Raw genomic sequence first — 6,225 nt, forward strand, 5'->3', positions numbered from 1 at the left:
GTTAATTGGAGATAAGAGTCTCACAGACTTTCCTGCCTGGGCTGGCTTAGTACAGTGATCCTTGGATCTCAACCCCATGAATAGCTGGGATTACAGGTGTGAGCCAGCCAACAGTAAGCACTCAGTTCATTTAGGTGGGTTTTTTTTTTTTTTGTCGTGGGGTCTGAACTCTGGGCCTGGGCACTGTCCCTCAGCTCTTCAGTTCAAGGCTAGTGCTCTGTCACGTGAGCCACATCACCACTTCTGGCTTTTTCTGCTTATGTGGTGCTGAGGAATTGAACCCAGGGCCTCATGCATGCAAGGAAAGCACTCTACCACTTAGCCACCTTCCCAGCCCAGTTCATTTACTTATAATAGGTGGACACATGGTTTTCTGTTTTACTCACTGGGTTTTAATGCATCCCTATTGTTTATTTTGGTACTCAGAATGCGCCAGATTTGGCCAGTGGGTATCCCTGGCCAGCTTCTTGGTCTGGCACCTCCCATCATTCTTTGGGTGCTTGGCTTTCTCTCTAGCTTAGTAAGATATCCCAGGCTGGTCTTGTTTTGCTCTGACCTAGTGTGGAGGTAGCCATTTCTTCAAGGACATCCAGTTCTTTTTGGCAGGAAGTAAGCTGCAGTCAGCCCTCTGCACTTGGGAATCCCAGTATGGGTTCTCCTTAACTTAGGTGTGTCCTAAGTCCTGCATGACTGACTTGTCATCCCACCCACGTGCTATTCTTTCTCTGAGGCCAGACTGCCAGTGGGCTGCCAGATGTTTCCAGGAATTTTAGACTTTTTGCACATTCTACAGTTACTTAGCATTTGCCACATTCTAGGCATGCATGCAGGGTCCTGACAAAATAGATGAGGTACTCTGGCCTTAAACAGTTTTACATTCTATTAGGAAAAAGACTAGAGAAATAAGGAGCCAGGTGTGGCAGTACCTGCCTGTAATCCCATTTCTCAGGAGATTGGGGCAAGAGAACTGGAAGTTTGAGGTCAGATTGAACTATATAGAATCTATCTGATAGATAGATAGAGAGAGAGAAGTCTGTTGCTTGTGGCTCATACCTGTAAGCCTAGTTACTCAGGAGCCTGAAATCTAGGGGACTGCAATTCCAGGCCAGCCAAAGCAGAGAAGTCCATGAGACTGCATCTCCAATGTAAGCAGCAAAGCCAGCTGGAGGAGTGACTCAAATGATAGAGCACGAACCATGAGCAAGAGAGCCCCTGAGTATAAAACCCAGTACTGAGCCCCCACCAAAAAAAAGTTTTCTGGTAAAAGTAAGGATGTTGGGGGGGGGGCACTAGGGATGATGACCCAAGGGCATGGCAGAGATGCTGGGGTAGAAAGGTGAAGGATTTGAGTAAAACATCAGCCACCAGTCTGGAAAAAAACATCGTTTCAACATAACATTGTCCTTTAATGAATGTGATTTTAAATATTTAAAATTTCAATACTTTCACTACCGTAAGTGCAGAGTCAATTCCTCATCTCTGAGGGGAGAGTGCTGTCCATTGGACAGGGCTAATCCTAGTGATCACAATAGCCAGGAATCAGTGGTCACCTGTAATCCCAGCTCCTCAAGAGACAGGCAGAGGGATCCACGAGACCCTCAGCTCCAATTAACCAGCAAAATGCCAGAAGTGGGCCGTGGCTCCAGTGGTACAGCGACAGCCTGGAGCGAAAAAAGCCACGCCAGAGTGCAGAACCCGGGGTTCAAGCTCCAGCACAAGCAGAAAGCCCCAGCTGGGCCCGGCAGGGCTGGGCCTGGCCTGCGTCCCGCTCCTCCGTTCAACGGGGCTAATTAAAAGCCTCCCCCGAGAGGCCTGGGACACCTGCGGTTATGCACAGCCCAGCCATCCGCAGGGCAGGGCCAGAGTTCGCGCGAGAAGAGGAAAAGGGACTTCAGCGCCGGAAGCGCGCGCATGCGCACGCCGCCCGGAGCCCGGGTCCGCCGCCCCATCCCATAGCGCGGACCCCGCACACCCTCCTCTTCCCCCTGCTCTAACACCCTCATAGCCCCTGCAGGTCCCACACCGTCTAGTCCCGTTCCCGCCAGCGGGAGCACTTGGAGCGGGAGGTGATGTCATCCTAGCCTCCGCGCAGGTGCGGGGCGGTACCGGCCGCGGCCGGCAGGTGGCAGCAGCGCCTAGTGCCTGGGACCCGCGGAGCCGCCCAGTTGCTCAGTGCAGAGCCTTGGAGGCCCACTGCACCTGCTGGCCACGTCCGCTGGGCCCCAAGCCCCGCCGGAAGTCGTGTCCGGAGAGGCGAGGCAGGGCCTGGCAGAGAACGACAGGGAAAGCCAGGTTGAAATGCTGCCCTGAACAAGTAGGAGAAACCAATGCCTTTAACAAGCAGCCACCAGACTTCAAAGAGCGATTATCCATCAGCTGTCTAGATCAAAGAATGGATGGGTATGCCTGTAATCCCTGCACTCGCGAAGCTGAGGCAAGAGGACCGCAAGTTTGAGACCAGCCTGGATTACATAATGAGAGTCTGTCTCCAAAAATAAAAAAAGACTAAATTAAACAAGTAAAAAGAATAGGGGTGAAACCAGGCATTGGTGGCTTAAACCTGTAATCTAGCTACTCAGTTATGGGCCAGCTTGGGCAGACAGGTGTATGAAACTCCATCTCCAAAGTAACCAGAAAAAAGCTGAGCTGGAGGCAAAGCTCTTGGGGTAGAGCATCAGCTTAGCAATTTCCACTCCTACCATACTACTCCCAAGTTCCCAGCTGGCACCCCACAGAAACTGCACACACCATCTGGGGGCTCCCCTGGGTGTTGATGAAAGGGCCTCAGATGCTACTCAGTCCAGGCTGACCCCCCACCTGCTCCCCCCAACCTGATTTTACTGAAGGACACCCAAACAGCAGCGAAGGGATCAGTCCTATCTTATTTACATGGCTAATGCCAGAACCTTGCTCTAGCTCACAATACTGGTGTACTTTAAGCTGGGTATCGTAGCACATGCCTGTAATCTCAGCACTAGAAGGCAGAAGCAGGAGGATCAAGAGTTCAAGGCCAGCTGAGAATGTGGCCTAGTGGTAGAGTGCTTGCCTAGCATGCAGGAAGCCCTGGGTTCGATTTCTCAGTACCACATACACAGAAAAGACCAGAAGTGGCACCATGGCTAAAGTGGTAAAGTGTTAGCCTCAAGCAAAAGAAGCCCAGGGACAGTGCCCAGTCCCTGAGTTCAAGCCCCAGGATTGGCAAAAAGAATAAAAGTTCAAGGTCAGCTTAAGCTACATTGTGAGGCCCTGACTCAAAACACAAAATGCAAACAAAAAGGCTACTGGCATAACTCAAGTAGTGGAGCTCCTGCCAAGCAAGAAGGAGGCCCTGGGTCCTAGGATTGAAGAAAAAAAAAAAACAGAAAGGAGGAAGGAGAGAATAAATTGGTATATTTTTGTTTATTTTATTTTATTTTTGTGTTGGTCCTGGGGCTTGGATTCAGGGTCAAGGCTGCTCAAGGCTGGTGCTCTGCCACTGGAACCTCAGCTTCACTTTTGAATATTTGGTGGTTCGAGTCTCATGGACTTTCTTGCCCAGATTGGCTTCAAACCATGATCTCAGCCTCATGAGTAGCTAGGATTGGATTACAGTTGTGATCCATAGTGCCGGCTACAACTAACATATTCTTTTCATAATGGAAATAAGCCCCAGACACAATGCCTTTCCCCCTCTCCAGCCCTGCCTTTGTTCCTGTGCTCACAGGTCCCTCCTGGACACCAGAGCAGATTTTCAGCTGCCCTGTCACCCTGAGGCTGCCTACTGGGAACCCTCTTTGTTCCTGTGCCTCCAGCCTGGACCTCCCCCCAGAATTCCAGACTCCTAGGGGTCTACGTGCCTCCCCTTGGGCTGTCAATTTTTCTTTTTTTCTTTGTTCGTTGTGGAGCTTGAACTCTGGACCTGGGCGCTGTCCCTGAGCTCTTCAGCTCAAGGTGAAAGTGAGCCACAGCACCACTTCTGGTTTTCTGGTGGTTCACTGGAGATAAGAGTCCCACAGACTTTCCTGCCCAATCTGGCTTGGAATTACAATCCTCAGATCTCAGCCTCCCGAATAGCTAGGATTTCAAGCATGATCCACCGGTGCCCGGCTTCAATGTTTGATTAAATGGCAGGCCTTGTTGAGAACCACCTGACAAGTCTGAAGCCCCTATTCCCGCTGCACTGAGCCCACAGCTGCTCCACCTCCCACCTCCCCCACTTCTGGTCAGAAGCCTTGCTCCGACCCAATGCCCTTCACACCAGTAGTCCCAAATACTCAGGAGGCTGAGCTTTGAGGATCATGGTTCAAAGCCAGTCTGGGAAGGAAAGTCTGTGAGACTCTCATCTCCAATTAACTGCCAAAAATAGCTGGAAGTAGAGCTGTGGCTCAAGTGGTAAAGCATTTGCTTCTTTTTCTCTTTTGTTTTTGTTGGTTATAGGGCTTGAACTCAGGGCCTGGTCTGTCCCTGAGCACTTTTTCCTCATACTTGCATCCTCTCTGTCTTCTCCCTACTATATGGGGTTCCCCGGAATACAGAATGGGCCCGATGCCTGCTTTGCCAAGCCATGTGTGTCCTGGCCACAGGCTTCCCCTGAACACAGGAAATTCCCCTTGACCCCAGGAAAGTCCCCCTCCCTATGGCACCCTCTCATGTGCCAAGTGAGTGGCAGCTGGTGGACAGCTGGGAGGGGTGTGGCTGCCTGGTTGCTAAGCCAGACACATCCCAGTGTCTCGAGCCAGATTCTTCATGGAAGGCTGGACCAGCATCCCCAGCCTGCCTGCCAGCCAGCTAACCTAAGCTGGAAGTCTGGGACATGTGCCAGGCCCAGACATGCTGGACAGCAGGAGGCTGGACTGGATCCAGAGCAATGCTGGAAGGGGTTGGGGGGGGGGCCAGGAAGGTGGCTCAGTGGTAGAATGCTTGCCTAGCATGTGTGAAGTCCTGGGTTCGAGTCCTCAGTTTCACATACACAGAAAAACCAGAAGTGGTGCTGTGGCTCAAGTGGTAGAGTGTTAGCTTTGAGGAAAAGAAGCTCAGGGACAGTGCCCAGGCCCTGAGTTCAAGCCCCAGGACCAGCCAAAAAAGAAAGGAAGGAAGGAAGGAAGGAGAGAGAGAGAGAGAGAGAGCGCTAGGAAGAGGGAGGGTTGGGAGGGTGTGGGGGTGGCCATGCTTGCACCTAGATGTCGGCAGGGAGCCTGAGAGGGTCATCACCCCATTACCCCCGTGGGTCTTTGCATTGAGCCATGAAGGAGCCAGAGCCCAGATTGAGCTCAATCTGACCTAAAGATGGTTGGGGAGGGCCACAGAGAGAGAGGTGCAACCTGTATCCTCACTTCCTGCAAACTGCTGGGCCTCATGAGCAGAAAAGAGGTAGCCCCAGCCTCCCACCCTGGAAAAGAGGGGACCAGAGCCTGCATCCTGATGAGGGTGGGAGAAGAGGGAAGGGCAAGGAGGAACTCTCTGAATGAGTGCGGGTGGAGAGGGGTGGGGCGTGTGTAGGTGCAAGTGCACCAGTCCTGGGGCTTTTACTCAGGGCTCAGGGCCTAGGCACTGTCTCTGAGCTCTCTACCACTTTGAGCCACAGCTCCACTTCCAGCTTTTTGATAGTTCAGTGCAGATAAAAGTCTCATGGATTTCCTGCATGGACTGGCTTCAAACCCAGATCCTCAGATCTCACCACTGAGTAGCTGGTACTACAGGTGTGAAGGCTTGGATGGGGAAATTTTGTTTTTATTTTGCCTGTCCTGGGGCTTGAACTCGGACTAGATGCTGTCCCTGAGCTCTTTTGCTCAAGCCTAGTGCTCTACCTCTTTGGGCCACAGCACCACTTCCGGTTTTCTGGGGGTTAATTGGAGATAAGAAGCCTCATTGATTTTCCTGCCCAGCTGGCTTCGAACTGCGATGATCGGATCTCAGCCTCCTGGGTAGCTTGAATGAGACATGAGCCACAGCACCCAGCTTGGATGAGATTTTGGGGATTTTGACCTGGGAGTAGGGTTCCCTCCTCCAGCAGCAATTCCAGGGGATGAGAACCCAGGCCCAGACCAGGACGCTGAAGGAAGGATGCTGTGGTCGGACAGGGGAGGGGCAGACCCCCGGCTGGGTCCACACCGGGAGACGCTATGCAGGCACGGTGGAGGGCGTCTCCCACCAGGGCTCCAACCCCGCCAGGAGATTTAGCAGTTTAGTATGGAGTGCAGGGCGAGCAGGCGAGGCTTACCGAGGTGAGGCGTGGTCTTACAGGCG

This window comes from Dipodomys spectabilis, unplaced genomic scaffold (assembly GCF_019054845.1).
Source record: "Dipodomys spectabilis isolate Male_0828 unplaced genomic scaffold, ASM1905484v1 ptg000112l, whole genome shotgun sequence".
Lineage (NCBI taxonomy): Eukaryota > Metazoa > Chordata > Mammalia > Rodentia > Heteromyidae > Dipodomys > Dipodomys spectabilis.